Source organism: Thermobia domestica, chromosome 10 (genome assembly GCF_964235325.1).
Source record: "Thermobia domestica chromosome 10, izTheDome1.hap1.1, whole genome shotgun sequence".
NCBI lineage: Eukaryota > Metazoa > Arthropoda > Insecta > Zygentoma > Lepismatidae > Thermobia > Thermobia domestica.
In genome coordinates this window covers 145,417,654-145,441,928 of record NC_137463.1, presented here as the reverse complement: position 1 = coordinate 145,441,928, position 24,275 = coordinate 145,417,654, and the positions used below count along the sequence as shown (strand labels likewise).

General features: G+C 36.1%; 1 non-coding gene across 1 annotated transcript; it reads right to left on the bottom strand.

Annotated features, from left to right (window-relative positions):
* Positions 1 to 23,555: 23,555 nt before the first annotated feature.
* On the bottom strand, positions 23,556 to 23,944 carry LOC145663238 (small subunit ribosomal RNA). Its single transcript, XR_014127166.1, has one exon. It is a non-coding gene; the product is annotated as a small subunit ribosomal RNA (ribosomal RNA).
* Between the last annotated feature and the right edge of the window lie 331 nt (positions 23,945 to 24,275).

Below are 24,275 nucleotides of genomic sequence, written 5' to 3'. Positions count from 1 at the left end.
TGCTTAATGAAGGCCGCGAAATGTTCTGAGGATTAACTCAACGTGAGACAACGTTAGCAAGATTAATGTTTCATTCCCAAATACTCCTACAATAAATTAAGTTCTACAATACTTACGAGGGAAACAGTTTGTCATCTGAGCGGCAAGTTGAGCTAATGCCACCTTCCTTGTTTAAAAATATCTCAATGCGCAAGAATGTCAATTCGCCTGCGATGAGTATTGCAGTCTCTGTTCTACTGAGTTTTAAAGCGCACACGTAGAAGGAAGAATTCTTCTACCAGCAATGGTATGGACTAAATATGGCAACTCAAGTCTGCTTTAAGTACGCATATAAATAATGAAAAGCGCTATTTTCACCTTATATTTTATGGATTTAAATTACAATTAGACGCGAAAAGTACCCAAAGACAAAAAAGAGCCTTCGGGAAATATCTGCAACGATCCAATTTAAATCAGCCGTTGAAGCTACGGCATTTCGATAAAGTTCTTGAGAAACTTAGAGATCAATACTAGATCCCTTCTAATGATGCAAACAGTTTTCGAAGGAGTAAATGTAGCTGTATATGGATAAGAATAATGGAAGAAACTACAAACGGGAAATCTGTAGCTTTTGATGGGACTGATTCAATACTTCTAAGAATCCTCATGAGCAGTTGCTGATTCTTTTGAGGGCAATACAAGCACTACTTAATTAAGTGCTACGAATTTATTAAATTTAAACATACTTTGCGTTATTAAAAGATTGGTTTAACTTTTTTCATGATGCAAAAGGCCTCAGCTATACTTAGCAGACTTTAAGATCTTTCAAATAGAAGAAGAATTGTTAAAGTTAGAGTCTGCCAGCAACCAAAACTAATCATGACAATATGGTCAAGATTACACATTTCCTAATCGCCTGTTTGTGAAGGAAACATGTTCACCCTTTTATAAGCCATATCAGGTATAACAAGGGAGTAGTCACAAAGCTTCAATGTAATCATATTTTCCCTTACTAAGACAGCAGCTGTTCAGCATTGAATTCGGCAGTCCCTCCAACTCCAGGCGCTTAATGGTCTAAGCATGAACCCAATCGATTGAGGTGTGTGTGTCAAAAGGATATGCGAATTCCAGGACCCACCAGCTACCATCTGCTAAAGCCGGCTAAGGTTACTAACCTGTACATAACTAGTGACTGCAAGATAGGATGTGGACGAGCCACATGTTAGTATACAAGAGCATATATGAAATAGTGAAGGTTTTCTCCATTCTGCCAAGGGACTTTATGTACAAATATCAGATCGGAATACAATCTTCTATAGATGATGACGAACAACAGCTGTTGTAAAACAAAATGTCATTGACAATGGCTTAATTGTTGATCTAATCAGTTATGATTATTATTTTGTAATAACGTCCCCACCTTATAAACCTAACAAAATGGACATGAAGACGACCTTGATGTAAATCTAAATGAAGGTATGAATAGAAGGTAAAAAACATGAAGGTGGTTTATTGTTTAGTTTACATTTTTTGGAATTCTTTAACACGAGCTGCTTTGGTACCCGAAGAGAAAACAAATCCGTAGCAGGACAAATCTAATTTAACGAGCTAAACCAATTCATTTAGATATCACATTCGCGTATTACAGTACAATTTAATTGGACGTTAATAACAATTGTTTCGTGTTTGATTGTTTATATGTTAAGATGTTCAACACCAGATGATTGACACAAAGAATTTAGCAATGTGCAAGAATACTAAACATTGTGTAACTACTGTTTAGTTTTCGAATTTCATAAAAAGAAGCAAATTTAACTCTTTTAAAAAAGAACGATGTTTCGATATGCGGTACATGCAAGGACTCCTTGTACATTTTTATCCAAGAGGGGGCGTAAGAATGAAATCCCTGCTACACGTCGATCCCTGTTTGTTTCAACTTATTTCCCTAGGTTTTATACGACATAAGGACAATCACTGCTTAATGCTCAGCACCTTGATCCTTTGCGACTGTACAAAGCTGCTTTTCTGACTCGCAAGGTTCATCTTGCACTACAGTCTGCCATATAGCACACACTTATTAACACATGCAACGCCATACGCGTGCTTAGCACGAGCACGGTATTTTGGCTAATCAGGCCATGCACTTGCTATGGTCGTGCAATCAAATGTTATTATATAGGATTCTTTTTTGCATGCCAGAGACGTTCAAGATGATTTTGCAGAATCTGTAGTGATACCTATGTACGCTGTTACACCGTAGTAGGAAAAAATGGAATCCGTTGTAGTCAGGAATGGAGAACAATAAGTAGTCTCATTTGAGCTCGTAGCATGTTGCACAGAGATGTTTGGCAGGTGTTCTTCCGTCAGTTTTTTTTCCATTTCAAACTGAATGAACACGAATGCAAGAAAACTAAGTGACCAGAATATTCATGATTTATTAGATGAAATTTATATTATCTCTTGATCAGAAGAGGAGTTGGAATTTGAAGATGGCCGTGACGATGCGGAACTTGATCCTGACTTTGTACCTGATCCTGACTTTGAGCCTTCTTGTTCCTGGGAAAGGAACACAATGGCTGTTGGAACGTTTATGGCAAGTAGAAAGGAATTGCCTAAAGCTACAGTTGTTCAAAAGAACTTAAAAAACGTATATAATCTTTCAGCGTAAAGATAATTTTTTGTGAGTGAAATGGAAAGATACAAGGGATGTCTTGAAGCTTTCAACTAAATATCAAGCTACATCCACTGAAGTTACAGAGAAATCAACGAGCGGACATGTAGAGATGACAAAACCGAACGTAGTTTTAGACTACAATATATACAAAGTTTGTGAGGACAAAAGTGATCAATTAGTGGCGTATTACTCGTTCAATCGGAAGCAACTGAAGTGTTTAACATGTCATGGATACTATACAAGAAAACTAGAAGTAGACAAGAGAAGAACAATGTGCATTTAGCAGACTTTCTGCAGAAAGTGGGACAAGCTTTGAGTGAAAAGCATGTATCGAAGCTCAACAAGTTCCTGAAACTTACATTGAACCAACAGATTGACCAAAAGACATTTTGCAAAGGTTCCCGCTACGGAAAAAAAGAGAAACCTACTAGATATTGTAAGGTCTGTTCTGATGTAGGAAAGGTATATGATGGTAAACGGATGCGAAAGAACACAACGTGCATGTGTCCTGATTGTGAAGTGGGTCTATGCTTACCAGAATGTTTCCGTGTTTATCATACCAAGGCGAGGTACACTTAAGAACTCAAAGTACGGACTTTTTTCCTATCTCGAAAAACATATCCAAGTTAAACCATTGAAGCTCCCCATATGTCGCATGTTTGCTTGTAATGTTTTTTTGTGAATGTAGAGGAAAGACTGATCTTTCTAGTGGTGTAATAAACACACACATTAACCTATAGAATATTTTTTAATTCTTCCTGAAAAACACCAAAAACGGCTGTTTTTCTGAGTACTTTTTAAAAGCAAACACGCCGCCTTAAAGTGTTAACCTTATTGGAAGACTTGAATTTCTCAATTTTCTAAACGTTTTCTCAACGGTGAGTAAAGTTCTGGTAAGTTTCCCTCTGTAGCAGATTAGTGCACCAACACTATTAGCTTTTTGACACCTTGCATATCTGATACGGAAAGATCAATAAGAATAATATTTGTAATCTTAGTTTTTAAATTCAACAGCAGCTCAACACTCTGACGTGATTAGAGCTTCCGTGTCTGCCACCGATTGAAAGTTGTTTTCTCAAGAGCAGAAAGTTACTCCACTAAATGTACATTATTAATAGCCGTCATTATAGGCTTACCAAGTGTACTCATCTCTAACGCTGAACCAGACAGTCATTTGGCCTGGTATGTATGGGATCATATCCATGGCCGTTGACCAGAGCCACCCTAGATTACCAAATAAATTCATTTACAAAAATAGATGCACCAAATCGTTTGTAGATTTCTGCTTTGGTGTTTGCTACATAAAGCTGAATACCATGGGAAGCTGCATAGAGTACATTCCATAGTAGAGCCGTTAACATTGGTAATAAGAAGGTTGAAATACACAGATATGTCCTTACATCTATACTTCAGACTGTTTTCATAAAACATAGTAATTCTAAGATTCCGAAACGTTCGGATTACATTTTATTAAGAGGAGATGTCGAGAGATGTTTTGTTGTCTTATCAAAAAGAATGCAAGCAGTTAGCACGCACTACAACCAACCAGACATAGTAATATTTGATAAGAAGCGTACTGAGATTAGGTTTTTTCAATTGCAACTCAAACGTTGTATCAGACTAATATCTGTTGAATTATAATTTTCATATGGCAGAAGAAATAAGATTTATCTACAAGGCTGCCGAACATGGCTTTCTGCAGAAATAATGGTAATACTAATTGTAGATATAAGGATGCATTTAGGTAAAAAGATAATATCAGTAGATGTCGAGATATTGATACTTGCATCAGATACTTACATTAAAACGAGTGGAATCAGTTTGCACGCAGTACAACCGACGAGAGAGGGTGGGTTCAAATGGGAAAAGTACTCCAGTACATATTGTCCTTAGGACTTGCAAATTCGAAATATTCGAGTTTAAACCAGTGACGTGCGAAACAAATAGACTTTAGCTGAGAAAGACTGAATATCACGGTGAGCTCATAAGGTATAGTAAAGAGGAAGTGCGTTATAATGATGGACAAGATGATGGGTCACTTGCGATTGGGCAGGCATCCCCGAGCTTGTCAGGCTTTTTGTTATATGCATCTGCACCACCAGAAATCACCTTAAAATGAGAACATTAGCAGAGATTTCACGTGACTTCATTGTAATAGTAGTCTACAATATATGAGAAAAGATAATAATAAAAGATTAAAACGATCTCAAAGTGATTACATAAATAATTTAGAAGATGGACGGGGACTTCGATTTTTAATTAGTTGTTTAAGGTGCAAGGGGCTTGCCATAATTCAGGGTTCCATTTCAAAGTGTCCGGATGGGCTAAAGGGCTTATGGCGGCTTATGTCTATCTAAACATGGTGTGAAATTTATAAATCAGAAGTGGACGCCGCCATGTATTCTTTAATATCTATTGGTTTAGAGCTGGTATAGATATTCAACAATGAACCGGACGCCGCAGTATCTTGCGTTGTGTACCTAGGTATTAAGAACGAAGCAGTAGTGCTCTTATAGCTACACATGGCGTACATGAATTTACTTCTCCCTTTAATAAGACAACGGTATCACAGTCATATAGCTTTGGGAACGTTCAGCAGTTTCTTTTAGATGGGCCCTTGAGATTGAAAAATGTTGTGATACCAAATTTAAAAAACATAAGTATTAATTTATTAATGATAATGAAGCAATATCTATATTTCCCGTTTTTAAGCAACTACATTACTATTTGAGAGTGGTTCCTGCTGAAGAAATCTACTTTACACCCATCACGCTCTCAACTTTTCTTGATCGTTTAATCCAAAGAGTTGTGTACTTACGGATATATTATTTAAAGAAAGTCTCCTGTTTGTTAACACTCGAAATTATCAAATATACATTTAATTAGCGTCGTTGCTGCTCACTAGTGTTTACATACAGAGATGTGTAGGATTCACTATGTTCCGAAGCAGTTTTACTTTAGTTTTGAAACCGGTGATCTGATCCATGAGACAAATAAAAAATCATTTTAGGTTCTTTTATGATCTTCCCTTGTTTAGTTAGAAAATATTTATGGTATAGTCAGGCCTGGGTTCCCTACAAACTCAGTAACAATTGTCATCACAAAGCAACCAAACTGAGGGCTAATCATATAATCTTTCCATATAAGCTCACTGTATGCTTTAATTAGTAACTAAGTGCCACACATTTCATAGAGCAGGAAAAGTCATTCTTATCAGATATCTCCATATCCAGGTTAATGATTGAAAAAGTATTCTGAAATCACGGTAGCATTGTCTTGATAATAATATCTTTTAACATTTCTTCATTCTGAAATCCACTTTCACTCTAATGTTTTTGGTGTGTCAATGCTGTCTTCCTAGGAACTTTGTAAGCTTTAATCTGTGTTTCACTAATATTTGATGATCATTGTAAGTGATAGTTGCTTGTGAGAGAGCTTGTAGTTGCTGCTGTACCTTAGTAACTTCTGAACGTGTTAATTCTGCTGTTTCTATCATGATTGACCGACAATAGCGTATTGGCAATCGCCGTGGACTATGCCAGAGTGTCTCTTAACTATATTGTAATTTTAGAAACACTAACGAAATGACAAACAAATATGTATATCGTCTTCTGTATCCTAATTATACCGTTGTTTGTATGCGCTCTGACCTGACACGCAATCACAAACACCATTTGAAGAACACGGGCATTTCAACTTCCTGTTTGATCTCTCTCAGTATAGTATTGTTTTTGGAAATTAACCGCTCGATAGTATGATCAAGTAACGCTTGCAGCTGCACTTCCGCATATAAGTCTGTGATAATATAGGCTGGGTAGCACACTTTCTTTGCCTCTAACAGTTTATAGTTATACGAATTAGTTTATAGTAAGATATTTGCATTATGAACTTTCGGCTGGTTACGAACTAACTGGTATTGTTTCTTTGACAATTTCGCGTCAACATAAATGCAAATGCCTCATTGTTTGTAATCTTAATTGGTACTGTCGTCTCTGGACTCTTGTACGCCTTTTTGATTCGCGATCCCTCCTGGGTGACACACAATATAAGAAGCATCGCGTTTTTCTTTTGCACGTAAACCCACGTGCGTTGCATTAACTAACTCTTCAGTTGTCGATGTTGTACTAACGACTACAACCATCTTCTCTATGGTTTCCCATTTCCTTCTTCAAACAGTTCTCTTCGACGCCCTACAGGTGTTCTCGGTGTCACACCTGTTCTAAATGATACTGGTCGTCGTAATGTCGCTGCATTCCATACGTTTCCACAAAACTCCACTGTACTGTCGAGTCACTTACCATATTTGATTACAAAGTTATTCATTAATCGATGACATTTTTGCCATTTCTCTTTGACATGTATACAAAAACTATCTGTAACCTTTCTGACGCACTCTGCTACATCCTCATCACAGTTTTGTAACCTTAATTTGTCTATTACACAGGTGTAAACACTATTGGTTCTCTTGCAGCTAATGGGTTAATCTCTCCAGGCGTCGAAGAAGACTTATTGTGTCAGCGTACACTGCATTTTTGAAAGTATAAGAAGAAACAATTATGTGAACATTTTCATGTCATGGTTATTATGCACACACTACAATCATTACTCTACACATCTATAGTCATTAGAACCTGGAGACTGGTGGAGAATTGTTTTTACGCGTCAATTCATTATACCTATTCCTAAGTACAGTATGTATACGTTCTTATTCCCTAGTGTTTCCCATCACGCCAAAGCCCACCCAAAAACCCACGGTACTCCTCAATCATGTCACTTGCACGTCATACCTTCATCTATAGTTGTCACACTATATTCCTGGCACTGACCAACAGCTGTCTGTGTTATATGCTGCAGACGTAAGGTCTAGCAGGGAAATTGTCGATCCGCTGATTCTACATTAAATACATTTAATCTTGTTCGTCGGATCCGACATACTTCCCCATGTGTAATTTGGCACCTAAGGGAATTTTTCCAACCACTTGGGACCTTGCCCCAAGAATTCCCATCCTTTTCTCACCTCTTCTGAGAACTCAGTTTTTATATTTTGTCCACCTAGATGTGGCAGCTGAACCACTGCGGGCCTGTGATACAAGTCCGGCCGATGAATTGCTAAAGCTAGCGGTGTAAAGCACTGATTCGCGATACAAAGATGTTATACAAGTCTGGTACAACAGAGACAGCAACAAAGTAATCATTTGACAGGATTTTTTTTACTCAGGTTAGATAGGGGGATATTTTCAGTTAAGTACACCTGAAAGATATAAAACTTCCTAGGCTCACTTCCCACATCTTGGACCAGAAGCCCTGAAATTGCCCGCTTGGGATTAGTGTCCGAGAATTTGATCGTCTCGCTGCCGAAAGAAAGTCGTCTCGCTGCGAAATAAATTCTGCTATTAACTTTCTCTTAGCCTGAAAGTTAAACTGCGTCTATAAAAAATTTCGAGGCGTCTATAGTAACCTTGGCTCACTTCATCAAGATGCTATATTAATAACGCTACGTATCTATAGACCTATACAGGCTATAGAACCTTAAAGTTTCTCTGGCTCGCACAGTTCATCATGCACTACACACTGCCATATCGCACACTCTAATTAAGCTTATTGGAGGATTTGAATTTCCCGATTCTCTAATCGGTCTCTCACCGGTGAGCAAAACTCTTTAGGAGCAGCTCCTCTTCACTTCTGAATACCCGAAGTAATAGAGGCTATGCTCTGAATAGACTGCATTATTTTAATAACATGACAAAAATTGGCACCCCTCGGCCTATTATCCTACAGCTTAAATCCTATAAATCTAATCTATCTAACCTTAATTTTGTCTTTAGTAGTAGGCTCAATCGGAGGCTTAAATCAAACATCACTACGCAAAATCATAGCATTTTCATCGATTAATCACACTGGTTGAATAATCATAGCCCTTCTGCTAAGTGACATAGCATGATCTCTCTACTTCTTATTTTACGCCTTACTTTCAATAATAGCAGTCACCCTTTTTGCAATAAACAAAATATTCCATATTAATCAAACTTTCTCTAATAAAATTATTGTAACTGTAATAAAATTATTAGCTATCTTTACTAGATTTTATCTTTAGTAGGTATTCCACCATTTTTAGGAATCTTACCTAAGTGAATCATCATTATAAAAACTGCCGAACAAATATCATTTATTATTCTCACCCTAATAGTAATAACAGCACTAATTACTCTTTTCTCCTATACGCCTATGCTGCTTTCATCATTAATTACTATAATCAAACATGAACATCTTTAATGAAATAAAGTCTAGTAACATCAATTAGATCGATATTCATTATTATTTCATTAAGAGGCATAATTATTTTACCTTTAACTGTCAACATCCTTTAAACAAAGACTTCAAGTTAAGAAAAAACAAATGGCCTTCAAAGCAATAAATAAAAGGCAACCATTTAGGTCTTAGTATATATTAACTATTACTCCGGAATTGCAGTCCGACATCATAAATATTGACTATAGAACCTAATAGAAGGTTTATTAGCCATAAATAGATTTACAATCTATCACCTAATACTTCGGGCACCCTATTTAATTTTACTTGCAACGATGATTATTTTGTACAAATCATAAAGATATTGGTACAATATACTTGATCTTTGGAGCTTGAGCAGGAATAGTAGGAACATCATTAAGTCTTCTCATTCGAGCAGAACTTGGCCGACCAGGTAGCTTAATTGGCGATGACCAAATTTATAACGTAATTGTTACTGCTCATGCTTTCATTATGATTTTCTTTATATCTATGCCAATTATAATTGGAGGCTTTGGTAATTGGCTAGTGCCTTTAATACTAGGAGCACCTGATATGGCATTCCCTCGCCTAAACAACATAAGATTCTGATTATTACCACCTTCATTAACTCTACTATTAACAGGAAGAATTGTAGAGAGTGGTGCAGGAACTGGATGAACTGTGTATCCCCCTCTCTCCAAGGCCATTGCTCACGCCGGAGCCTCCGTTGATCTTTCTATTTTCTCCCTCCATTTAGCCGGTGTGTCCTCAATTCTCGGGGCCGTAAATTTTTTTACAACCGTAATTAACATACGAACTCCCGGAATAACTTTAGGACGATTGCCATTATTCGTTTGATCTGTAGTAATCACTGCCGTACTACTTCTTTTATCTCTTAATGTATTGGCAGGCTATTACAATACTCCTAACTGACCGAAATCTTAATACTTCCTTTTTTGATCCTTCAGGAGGGGGAGATCCAATTTTATACCAACACCTATTTTGATTCTTTGGTCATCCTGAAGTTTACATTTTAATTCTTCCGGGATTTGGCATAATTTCACATATTGTAAACCAAGAAAGTGGTAAAAAGGAAACATTTGGCGTTTTAGGAATAATTTATGCAATACTGGCAATTGGATTCCTAGGATTTATTGTTTGGGCTCATCATATATTCACTGTTGGTATAGACGTCGATACTCGTGCCTATTTTACTGCTGCCACAATAACCATTGCTGTTCCTACAGGAATTAAGGTATTCAGATGAATTGCCACACTTCATGACGCACAAATAACTTACTCACCTTCAATCTTATGAACTTTAGGTTTTATTTTCCTATTTACTGTTGGAGGCCTCACGGGAGTTGTATTAACAAATTCATCCTAAGACAATGTTGTCCATGACGCTTACTATGTAGTAGCACATTTTCATTACGTACTATCTATAGGTGCTGTATTTGCTATCATAGCAGGACTTATCCATTGATTCCCTCTGTTTAGAGGAACAACAATAAATCCTACATGACTAAAAATTCAATTCCTAGTAATATTTATAGGAGTAAACATCACATTCTTCCCTCAACATTTCTTAGGTTTAAGTGGGATACCTCGCCGGTATTCAGATTATCCAGATGCCTACACCACATGAAATATACTATCAAGTATTGGCTCATTCCTTTCCTTCATCGCCGTACTAGTACTTGTATTTATTATGTGAGAAGCCTTTGCGAGAGCTCGACCAGTAGTCTTTTCGGATCAACAAACAACATCTTTAGAATGATTCCAGAACTTACCGCCAGCAGAACATAGTTATGCAGAACTTCCTTTACTAACAAACTTCTAAGGTGGCAGATAAGTGCATTGGGCCTAAGCACCAAACATAAGATTAACATTAGAAATGGCCATTTGAAATCAACTAGGACTTCAAGATACAGCGTCCCCTGTAATAGAACAAATAGTATTTTTTCATGATCATACAATACTTACTGTAACTATAATTACAGTTCTCGTAGGCTATTTACTAGCCTCTCTTCTACCAAACACATATATTAACCGTAACTTATTAGAGGGCCAAACACTAGAAACTATTTGAACAATTTTGCCTGCTATTACACTAATCTTTATCGCCCTCCCATCTTTACGACTCTTATACTTACTAGACGAAATTCACCAGCCTGCTTTTACTCTTAAAACAATTGGACATCAATGATACTGAAGTTATGAATATTCTGACTTCTCCCTAACAGATTTTGATTCTTACATAGTGCCCATCAATGAAATGAGTCCTAATTCATTTCGTCTTCTAGAAGTGGACAATCGCATCGTATTGCCTATTAATATTAACATTCGTATCTTAATCACCGCTGCTGATGTTCTTCACTCATGAGCTATGCCCGCCTTTGGTATTAAAGTAGATGCCATTCCAGGACGTTTAAATCAAGTAGCAGCTAATATTACACGCACAGGCTTATACTTCGGTCAATGTTCAGAAATTTGTGGTGCAAATCATAGTTTCATACCAATTGTTGTTGAGGCCTGCCCTCATTCAGTATTTAATAACTGAATAACTTAAATAATACAAGAACTTTCATTGGGTGGCTGAAAGTAAGCAATGGTCTCTTAAATCCAATGATTGTAAAAGAACAATTACTCCTAATGGAAAAATTAGCTAAATTATAACGTAAGCATGTCAAGCTTTAATTACTACTTAATAGTATTTTTCTATCCCGCAAATATCTCCCCTAAAAATGACTCATCTTATTTATTATATTTTCCTTGTGCTACCTTTTATTTGCATCTATTATATATTTTAATTCAAATACACCTCATCCTTCCTTAGATAGCTCTAACATTAAAAAAACAACCATAAACTGAAAGTGATAACAAATCTTTTTTCAACATTTGATCCCTCTACTTCAATTATAAACATATCATTTAACTGACTTAGAACAGTAATTGGACTTCTAATTATTCCAATCCCATTTTGATTCTTGCCGGGACGGCCAAACATTTTATGAAATAAAATTACACTAACCCTTCATAAGGAATTCAAAACTATTCTTTGTCCTATTAGTCATCAAGGAAGAACCTTCCTATTCATTTCTTTATTCTCCTTCATCTTATTTAATAATTTTATAGGCTTATTCCCTTATGTATTTACCAGCTCTAGACATCTAACTTTTACGTTAACTCTTGCCCTCCCCCTTTGAATAAGTTTCATAATCTACGGCTGAATAAATCACACTCAAGATATATTCGCCCATCTCGTTCCTTCCGGAACTCCGGTCACTCTCATACCCTTTATAGTATGCATTGAAATAATTAGTAACATCATTCTGCCTGGAATCCTAGCTGTTCGATTAATAGCAAATATAATTGCAGGGCATCTCCTCTTAACCTTACTAGGTACTACAAGCCCTTCTTTATCTCTTTCCATACTTTCATTACTAATAATTGGACAAATTACCCTTCTAATACTAGAATCTTCTGTTGCAGTAATTCAATCATATGTATTCGCCGTCCTAGTCACACTATATTCAAGAGAAGTTACATATGTGAGCACCACAAAATCACCTTGTTGATCAAAGCCCCTGACCACTTACTGGAGCTCTAAGGGCCTTAATTACAACCACAGGTCTCACTAAGTGATTTCATCAATATGATCCTTCCGTATTCTTCCTAGGCATACTAATTACATTACTAACCATAATTCAATGATGGCGGGATGTGTCTCGAGAAGGAACATATCAAGGATTGCACACTATACAAGTTACATTAGGACTTCGGTGAGGTATAATCTTATTTATTATTTCTGAGGTATTCTTTTTCGTTTCATTTTTTTGGGCCTTCTTTCATAGTAGACTAGCACCAACAGTAGAAATTGGATCTTTCTGGCCTCCAACAGGCATCGTTCCATTCAACCCAATGCATATTCTCTTACTCAATACTGCAATTCTACTCGCCTCAGGAGTCACTGTAACATGAGCTCATCACATTAATAGAAGGTAATCACACTTAAGCCACTCAAGGTCTACTACTCACAATCCTCCTTGGCTTATACTTTACTGCACTACAAGCATACGAGTATTATGAAGCCCCATTCGCTATTGTAGACGCTGTCTACGGTTCAACATTCTTTATAGCAACAGGCTTCCACGGTCTTCACGTTATCATTGGTTCTACATTCCTAGCCACTTGTTTATTACGTCACCTTTTATCAAATTTTTCTCCTACACACCGTTTTGGATTTGAGGCTGCTGCCTGATATTGACATTTTGTAGATGTAGTGTGACTATTCCTTTATATTTCTATTTATTGATGAGGAGGTTAGCCTATTTAATATATATAGTATATTTGACTTCCAATCAAAAAGATCATTTAAATGAAATAGGCAATTAATACAGTTTTAACAACTGGTCTATTAACTATTATTATTTGCTTAATCGTTATAGCCATTTCAACTCTTCTTTCCAAAAAAGTTATTAATGACCGAGAAAAAAATTCCCCCTTTGAACGTGGATTCGACCCTAAATCATCAGCCCGATTCCCTTTCTCATTACGATTCTTTTTTATTGCTGTAATCTTCCTCATCTTCGATGTAGAAATTGCCCTTCTACTCCCAATAACAATTACTATTAACAGCACTAATACGTTATCCTGATCTCTCGTTAGATTAACATTCTTATTAATTCTCCTAGTGGGCCTTTATCATGAATGAAATCAAGGATCTCTAACATGAGGCGTCTAATAAGATGGAATAATAGTTAAATATAATATTTGGTTTGCATCCAAAAAATGTTGCTGTCAATTTATCTCATAAGTAGGAAGCAAACAATTGCACTCAGTTTCGACCTGAACATTTGGTCTTTTGACCCCTGCTTGTTAGTTGAAGCCAAAAAGAGGCATCTCACTGTTAATGATACTACTGGGTATTCCTCGCCCCAACTAAGGAGATGTGAATAATCAAGAAGCTGCTAACTTTATCTTTAGCGGATATTACCGTTAACATCTCTTAATATAAAATAATTATAACCCCCTTAGTATAAATATTACATTACCTTTTCAGGGTAAAAAAGAGAGTGCTCTTCTCAGGGAGTATATTTAGGGACCATAATTCTTCTTAGTATCTTCAATACTATGCTTTCACTATAAGCTACCTAAATACACAAATATAAAGAAGCAGAGGAAAATTGTAAAGATTAAAAAAATTAATAAATACATTTTAAATAAATTATCTTGTGAATGTTGAATTAATATTGAACCGTCCTTAAAACTACTATACATGCCATGAGTACCAAGACATTCTCTCCACCCTTGATCAATGTTATTATAATATGCGCCTCCTAGATATAAAGGTAATTTAATAATATAATTAGTTGATAAATAAGGTAAAAATCACATGCTTCCTATTATTGTAGAACTAAAATAAAATTTCATACACACTAAAGACTGTCCAATAGAATAGCTTGTTAATAAAATGCCAACCCACAAACCTACTATACTCACAAGTAGGGCGCCTATTTTTAGATGTAAAGGTAGAACAACACAATTAACAGTAGGAAAAATCAGTCAACTCAATGTCGCACCTCCTAAAATTGCCATTACTACCAATCCTAATATTTCCTTACATATAACTCAACCTTCATTATCACTAATAGAATGAATATTAGCATCCCGAAAGCCCTTACCCGTTAAATAAAATCTTAAACGTACTGAATAGCATACAGTTAGGCCTGTAGAAAAAAACAACAAGAAAAAGCTGGCTACATTAATTAAAGACAAAGAAGAAATTTCCAAAATTAAGTCCTTAGAATAAAATCCAGCTAAAAATATTTAATAAGTAAACTTCCCGTCTGTAGCAAATTAGTGCAATAATTTTATTTGCTTTTTAACACCTTTCATAACTGAGACAGAATGATAAACAAGATGTATTTCTGCTGACGTGCAGAGAGACCTTGCGCGTCCTGTACAACGACTCAAGGTTTTCTTTACAAGAGCAGAAAGTTACTCCACAAAATCTACCTTACAACAGTTGAGGCTTACGATGTGTACTTATCTCTAACACTGAACCAGACTGTCATTTGGACTGGTATGTATTCAAGCATATTCATGGCCGTTGACCAGAGCCATTCTAGATCACCAAGTAAATCCTTTACTAAAATAGAAAAACCTGTAGAATGCTGTAGAATTCTGCATAGATGATCGCATCATATAGCGGAAAATCATGGCATAGTGCCTAGAGTACATTCCTTGCATAGTCCAGCTAAGAGCCATTACTCGTTAGAAAACTATTTCTATCATTTGACGGAGTCTTGTATTGATCTCAGAGTTTCTCAAGAATTTTGATTGAATTGCCGTGGCTCCAATGGCAGATTTAAGTTGGATCGTCCAGATATTTCCCGAAAGCTCTTTTCTGTATTTCGGCACTAAGGTGAAAATGGCGCTTAGCAGATTTGAGTTGCCATTTTTAGTTCACACCATTGCGTGTTGCATTCTCCCTATTACGTGTGCGTTTTAAAACTCAGTACAACAGAGATTGCAATACTCAGCGCAGTCGAATTAAAATTCTTGCGCATTGAGATATTTTTAAACAAGGAAAGTGGCATTAGCTCAACGTGCCGCTCAGATGATTCGAAAGTACTCTAGAACTTCTTTTAACGTAACAGTATTTGGGAATGAAGGATTAATCTTGCTAACTTTGTTTCTCACGTTGAGTTAATCCCCAGAAAATTTCGCGGAAATCATTAAACTCTGTTCGATAATAATATCATTTGGAACTTCGCTCAAGAAGGCCTCTTATTCTGCGAATTGTAAATGTTCCTTGAGTTGTTAATTTTCTGTAATTCTCTGATACCGTATTTGCCTCCAGGGCTTCCACCAGTTGAGTTTAGTGATGTGGAAATTTTTCATAGAAAAAATGGCCACCTGCGTGAGTAAACAGAAGCATTAATTTCATAGTCTTCAAATAAAGTTTCTAGTCACCTGTTCAATCTAGTCCCTTTTAATGAATTGGAATACGATTATGACATTTTCTATATACTGCACCCGAAGTTGACGGTTCGGAAAATGCCACCGTCCTAATTTTGAGATTTCCTAATATGGTTTTTGTCATGCAGTTTCTTTTTCTTGTTGCATATGGATTTCCTCATCCAGACGTTGTTGAATAAGATCTGAGATCCTAGATTTAGTCATCTCCTCCGACGGTTGTAAATGTCCCCGAGCAAAGTCTAGAAGTGAGTTCTCAATGATGTTGAGTAGGCATGGACTCTCGGCATTTTCACTAAAGTTGTCATAGTTACAGGATACTCCAAAGTTTTTCTATACAATTTCCTGACATAATATACGTGTTGTCTTTCAAAACGAATACAAGCAGTTAGCATGCAATACAATCAACCAGACATAGTAATATTTTATAAGCGTAGTGAGATTAGGATTTTTCAATTGCAACTTACACGCTGTTTTACTCAAAAAACTGTTGAAAAATTACCTTCATTTGCACAAGATTTAAGATTTATCTACAAGGCTTATGACTTGCTTTCTGCAGAAATAATGGTATTACTAATTGTAGATATCAGGATGCATTTAGATAAAAAGATAATTACAGTAGATGTCGAGATCCGCCATGATACTTGCATAAGAACGAGTGGAATCAGTTTGCATGCAGTACAACCGACGGGAGCGTGCGGTTTGAAATGGGAGATGTACGGCAGCTCATATTGTGCTTTGGAGTATAAACGACTTAAAACCCAGTGAAATGCGGAACAAGAAGTCTTTAACTGATAAAGAATGTATATCGCGCTGAGCTCAAAAGGTATAGAAAAGAGAAAGCGCGTTAAAATTTTGGAGAAGTTGATGGGTCATTTGCAAAAGGATAGGCAACCCCGAGGTTGTGAACCCTTTTGTAATATGCATCCATAATGACAGAAATCGCATTAAAATGAGATCATTAGGTGAGATTTCACTTGACTTTTTTGTAATAGTATTCTACATTGTCTGAAAAGATATATTAATTAGAGATTAAATCGATCTTTAAAAGATGCGGTAATTAAAGAAATGATTTTGAGGATGGACGAAGTTGTTCGATTTTTAATTAGTGGTTTATAGTGCAAAAGGCGTGCCAATAATTCGAGGGTTCTATTCTGAGATGTCCGGTAAGGCTAAATGGTTTATGCTGGCTTATGTCCTTCTTACATGCTGCTTAATTTAGAAATCAGCAGTGGAGATCGGCATCTATTCCTTAATTCCTATTGGCTTACAGGTAGTAAAGGAATTGAACATTGAATACGATGCCGTAGGATCTTTTGTTGTGTACCTAGGTCTCAAAAACGAAGCAGTAGTGCTTTTAGACCTCTTTAACTCACATTATTAAATATCGAACCAACCGTAGATTAACTTCTCCGTTTAATAAGACGAGGGTATCACTGACGTATAGCTTTGGGAATTAACCGCAGTTTGTTTTAGGTGGGCCCTTTTGATTGAAAAATGTTGCGATATCAAATGTAAAAAAATAAGTATTAACTAATGAATGATAATCAAGTAATTACTATATTTCCCGTTTATATGCAAGTACAATACTATTAGAGAGTGATTCCTGCTGAAGAAATCTACTTACGACTCACAAGGCTCTCACCTTTCTCCTTATTCTTAACCTGATAGAAACGGTTTATTCCAAAGAGTTGTGTTCCTACGAATGTATTACTTAAAGAAATTCTCCAGTGTGTTAACACTCGAGGCTATCAAATGTGCGTTTAAATAGCGTCCTTGCTGTTCACTAGGACTTATATACATAGTTGTTTAGGATTCACTAGTTTCCGTTCTATTATTAATAATATTTTCCCGATTATATCCTAAAAAAACTTGCTATGGATCACATTATATTCTAACCTGCAAGGCAGCCTTCCTTTGGGCCTGAAACCTGTCATCTGATCGGAGGGATATTTCGATCGATTTTACTTTTTTTGAGATCTTCTCTTACACCGTTAGGTGGTAATACTTATGGTATAGTCAGTCTTGAGTTCGCTACTAACTTAGTAACACTGGTCATCATCACAAACCAACGAAACTGTGGGCTAATCAAATAATCTTTTCATATAAGCTCACTGTATGCTTTGATTAGTAACTAAGTACCACACCTTTCATAGAGCAAAAAAAGTCATATATTTCAAATGTCCCTTGATGAAAATTCTTCATATCCAAGATTTGATTGAAAAAGTAATCTTATATCACGGTACCATTGTCTGAAGAGAATATCGTATGACAATTATTCATTCTGACATCCCCTTACCCTCTAATGCAATACACCCATGTTCTTGGTGTGTCAATGCTGTCTTCTCTGAAGATTTAATCTAGTCTTCACTCAGGTATCGCGTCTCAATTTCCTATTCTCAAACAACCTTTGGATACCTATTCATCTTTTAAAGGAAGTTCCAAGTGATATGATTATCGAACAGTTCTTAACGAAGGCCGCGAAATTTTCTGGGGATTAACTCAACGTGAGAAAACGTTAGCAAGATTAATGCTTCATTCCCAAATACTTTTACGATAAAATAAGTTCTACAATACTTTCGAGGGAAACAGTTTATCATCTGAGCGGCAAGTTGAGCTAATGCCACCTTCCTTGTGTAAAAATATCTCAATGCGCAAGAATGTCAATTCGCCTGCGCTCAGATAGGAGTCTCTGTTCTACTGAGTTTTAAAGCGCACACGTAGAACGAAGAGTTTTTCAACCAGCAATGGTGTGGACTAAATATGGCAACTCAAAACAAATTAAGAACTTATATAAATAATGCTAGGCGCTATTTTCACCTTATATTTTATGGATTTAAATTACAATTAGACGCGGAAAGAACCGAAAGACAAAAAAGAGCCTTCGGGAAATTTCTGCAACGATCCAATTTAAATCAGGCGTTGAAGCTACGGCAAAACGATCAAAGTTCTTGAGAAACTAAGAGATCAATACTAGATTCCATCAAATGATGCAAACATTTTTCGAAGGAGTAAAGGTAGCTGTATATGGATAAGAATAATGGAAGAAACTAAAAACTGGAAATCTGTAGCTTTTTATTGGACTGATTCAATACTTCTAAGAATCCTCATGAGCAGTTGCTGATTCTTTTGATGCCAATATAAGCACTACTTAATTAAGTGCTACGAAATTATCAAATTTAAAGATACTTTAGCGTCATTAAAAGATTGGTTTCACTTTGTTCATGATGCAAAAGGCCTCAGCTATACTCACCAGTCTTTAAGATCTTTCAAAAAGAAAAAGAATTGTTAAAGTTAGTCAGAGTCTACAAGCAACCAAAACTAATCCTGACAATATGGTCAAGATTACACTTTTCCTAATCGCCTGTTTGTGAAGGAAACATGTTCACCCTTTTATAAGCCATATCAGGTATAACAAGGGAGTAGTCACAAAGCTTCAATATAATCATATTTTCCCTTACTAAGACAGCTGCTGTTCAGCAGTGAATTCGACAGTCCCTCCAACTCCAGGCGCTTAATGGTCTAAGAATGAACCCAATCGATTGAGATGTGTGTGTCAAAAGGATACGCGAATTCCAGGACCCACCGTAGCTACCATCAGCTCCAGCCGGTTAAGGTTACTAACCTGTACATAACTAGTGACTGCAAGATAGGATGTGGACGAGCCACATGTTAGTATAAAAGAGCATATATGAAATATTGAAGGTTTTCTCCACTCTGCCAAGGGACTTCATGTACAAATATCAGATCGGAATACAATCTTATATAGATGATGACGAACAACAGCTGTTGAAAAACAAAATGTCATTGACAATGGCTTAATTGTTGATCCAATCAGTTATGATTATTATTTTGTAATAACGTCCCCGCCGTCTAAACCTAACAAAATTTACATGAAGACTATCTTGATGTAAATCTAAAAGAAAGTATGAAAAGAAGGTATAAAACATGAAGGTGGTTTATTGTTTAGTTTACATATTTTGGAATTCTTCATCACGAGCTGCTTTGCTACCCGAAGAGAAAACAAATCCGTAGCAGGACAAATCAAATTTAACGAGCTAAGCCAATTCCAATTCCAACTTGCACGCTGTAATACTCTAAAATCTGTTGAAAATTTCTTTGGTTTGCAAAATTTTAAGATTTAACTACAAACTGCCGACTGTGGTGTTCTGCACTAATAATGGTATTACTAACTGTAGATTTCAGGATGTATTTAGATAAAAAGATAATAACAGCAGATGTCGAGATCCCCCATGATACTTGCATAAGAACGAGTGGAATCAGTTTGCATACAGCACAACCGACGGGAGCGTGCGGTTTGAATTGGGAAATGTACGGCAGCTTATTAAAACTGCTGCCCATTAAAACTTACATATAGAGTTCTGTAGGATTCACTAGGTTCCATTCTTCCATTAATATTTTCCCGATTCCATTAATATACTGTAAAACTTGCTATCGAACCAATTATATTCTAACCTTCAAAGCAGCATAACTTTGGACTTGAAAGATGAGACAAGTAAAGAAACGATTTTAAGTTCTTTTGAGATTTTTTCCTACACGGTTATGTGGAATTTTCCTACACCATTTTTCCTCCACGTTTTCCTACACGTGGATATATACGATATAATCAATCCTCAGTCCTCAGTCATCACAGAGCAACCAAACTGTAGGTTAATCAAATAAGCTCACTGTATGCTTTGATTAATAACTTAGTGCCACACATTTCATAGAGCAAAAAAGTCATTTATTTCAGAATTCTCTTCATGAAAATTTTCCATTTCCAAGTGTTTCAATGATATTACAGTGGCATTGTCTTGATAAGAATATCGTATCACATTTATTCATTTTGACATCCTGTTTCCCTCTAATACTATACACTCATGTTATTGGTGTGTGAATGCTGTCTTACTCCGAACATATAATCAAGTCTTCGTTCTAGCGTCTCGCGTCTTGATTTCCTTTTCTCAAACAGCCTAGGATAGCTATTCATCTTGTGGAAGTTTCGCCACAACGATTGTGTAATGGTGAATTACACTCCTATCCTTTTGATATAAGCAGTGTAGTCCCTCTGGATTTCTTCAGTATTTTAATATCAAATACTAATACTCTACTCTTATGCATACAGTAAATGAGTGCAAGAAAAGTTTACAAAGCTCATGCGTTATGACTTTTACTGAAAGATCAGCCATTTTACTCGAACGGTGTAAAAATCGTACCTCAGCTGAATAAATTTCTGAACGGTCCAAAGATGTATCGCCTTTAGGAGGTTTCCAAATAATTTCTAGGCACTTTTGGATATATTATGTGAGGAAATGGTATAGAAGAACTTTGGTGTATCTTGTACACTATGTAAACTCTAGTGAAAATGCTGAATAGCCATGCTTACTCAAGATCATTGAGAACTCACTTCTAGACAGCTCGGGGACCTCTACATGTGGTTATTAAGACATTTCCAACCGTCGGAGGACATGACAAAAAGTAGGATCTGCGATCTTATTCAGCTACGTCTGGATGAGGAAATCAATATGCAACATTTGAAAGAAAATGAAAACGCATGACAGAAACCGAATTACAAAACCTCGAAATTAAGTATGTTTAGTACGTTTATAAATTTTGACATTATTTTTTCTTTTTATATTTTATGGATATAAGATACAATTATGCACGAAAGGTACCGAAAGACGAAGATATTTTGGGTAATACCTGCAACGATTGAATTTAAATCTACCATTGAGACCACGACAATTTAATCTCACTTCTTTTGAAACTTTGAGATCAAAACAAGACGGCTTCAAGTGATGCAGTTTTCGAATGAGTAAACGTAGCTGTATATGGAGAAAAATAATGGAAGAAACTACAAACTGGAATTCTGTAGCTGTTGATGTTTTTTTTCGGATTCTTTAAGAATCTTACTAGAAGACCTCATGAGCAGTTGTTGATCGGAAATGCTACGAATTTATGAGTTTTAGAGAGACTGTAGCGTCAGAAAAAGATTGCTTTCACTTTTTTCAGGATGCAACAGGCTGTGTCACGTCCTCAGCTATAATCAGCAGTGAATAGAATCTTCAAAAAAAGAAGAATTGTGAAAGTTAGTCAGTCTTCTACCAACCGATACTCAACCCTGAAAAAATGGTCAAGATACACAAATCTTATTAGCCTCTATGGATAAGGAAACATATCCTCTCTGGTTTAAGCCATATCAGGTATAACAAGGGAATAGTTACAAAGCTTCAATATGGCCACTTTTCCCCCTACTAACGCGGCAGCTGTTCAGCATTCAATTCGAAAGTCTCTCCAACTCCAGGAGCGAAATGGTCTAAGCATGAACCCAATCGAATGAGGTTGGTGTGTGATAGAGTATATGCGAATTCCAGGACCCACACAGCTACTATCAGCTCCAGTTGGCTAATGTTACTAACCTTTAAATAACAAATGACTGCCAGATGTGAACGAGCCACATTTTAGTATAAAAGAGCAGATATGAAATATTGAAGGTTTTCTCAATTTTGCCAGATCGGAGGACAATCTTATATAGATAAAAACCAACAAAGCTGTTGAAAAACAATATGTCATTGAAAATTTTTAGTTGTTGATCGAATTAGTTATGATTATTATTTTGAAATAATGTCTCTGCTTTATAGATTTAACAAAATGGACATGTAGACGATCTTGATGTAACTTTAAAAGAAGTTAAAAAAAACAAGCTATAATACATTAAGGTGGTTTATTGTTTAGTTTACATATTTTTGAAATCGTTAACACGGGCGGCTTTGGTACCCGAAGAGTAATGAAATTGTAGCACGATACACACAACTTAACTAGCAACCACTCCAGGAGTTAAATGGTCTAAGCATGAACCTAATCGATTGAGGTTGGTGTGTGAAAGAGGATATGCGAATTCCAGGACCCACACAGCTACCATCAGCTCCAGCCGGATAAGCTTACTTACCTGTAGATAAAAAGTGACTGAAAGATAGGTTTGTGAACGTGCTACATTTTAGTGTAAATGAGCCGATATGAAGTATTTAGGTATTTGTGTATTCTGCCACGAGAGTTCATGTAAAAATGGCAGAATGGATCACAATCTGATAGAGATGATTAGGAACAACAGCTGTAGAAAATCAACATGTCATTGACAACGGTATAATTCTTGCTCCAATCAGTTATGATTATTATTTTGTGTTTCCGTCATTGCCTTAAAGACCTAACAAAATGGATATTAAGATGTTTTTGATGTAACTTTGAATAAAGGTATAAAAACAATTTATAAACAAGGTGGTTTATTGTTCTGTTTACATTTTTTGGAATTCTTTAACACGAACAGCATATAAGCCGACTTATGTTTTTACTCACTTTCCACATCTTAGAGCAGAAGCACTGAATCTTCTCCCTTAGTTATAGTGTTCGAGTACCTGCTCCTCTTGGTGCACAAGGAAAGTAATAGATACTCCTATTAACAGTCCCATACGGTACTAATTAACTATAATATCAACAAATTAATTCTATAACATCAATTAAAGTTGATTCGCTTAGCCTCAATATAATAAAATAATATGCATAAGAACATCCTTCAATCAATTGTACAGAAACCTCCTCGATGTAAACGAATAGCTCAACTAACAAGCTCTATTTTGCTATTAATCCAATCTAGGCACACCTTCCGGTACGCCCACTTTGTTACGAATTATCCCACCTAAACAAATGAGAGCGACGGGCGATGTGTACATATCTTAGAGCCCCACTCATAATAGCTACATAACAAACATTAGATTCAGATCCACCTTCATTTAAATAATTTCATAATAAAAACCGTATAAACATTCTATTGTAATCCATCTCCTTGACCTGATGTCCTCCTGAATAGAGATAATGAAGGTCTGTAACTGTCTCTAATACCTTCAACTACGGCGGTATACATACTGCGAAACAACAGTAAGTAAAATATATCGTGGATTGTCGATTACGGCACAAATTCCTCTGAAGAGCCTAAAATACCGTCAAATCCTTTGAGTTTCAAGAACATAACTACTATTACCCAGGTATTACATTTTACATTAAAAACAATAGGGTATCTAATCCTAGTTTAAAAATAATTTTATAGCCTCAAACATAGAACTCATTATTTTAAATAATTTCACCTAAAAAAAAATAAAACAAAGTCCTTTAATTTAAATTTATAACTACAGCTTAACCATCACTACCCCTTCCCTTCAACCCCCTAGTTACACCGCGGCAGCTGGCACGAATTTCGCCGGGTCTCATTGAACCTTAACTGCTTGAAACATTAATCAATAAAAGAAAACAAGTACTGCGACCAATTGTACTTCATTATATACCTTTAAGATCAATAATATGCATTAATTATCAT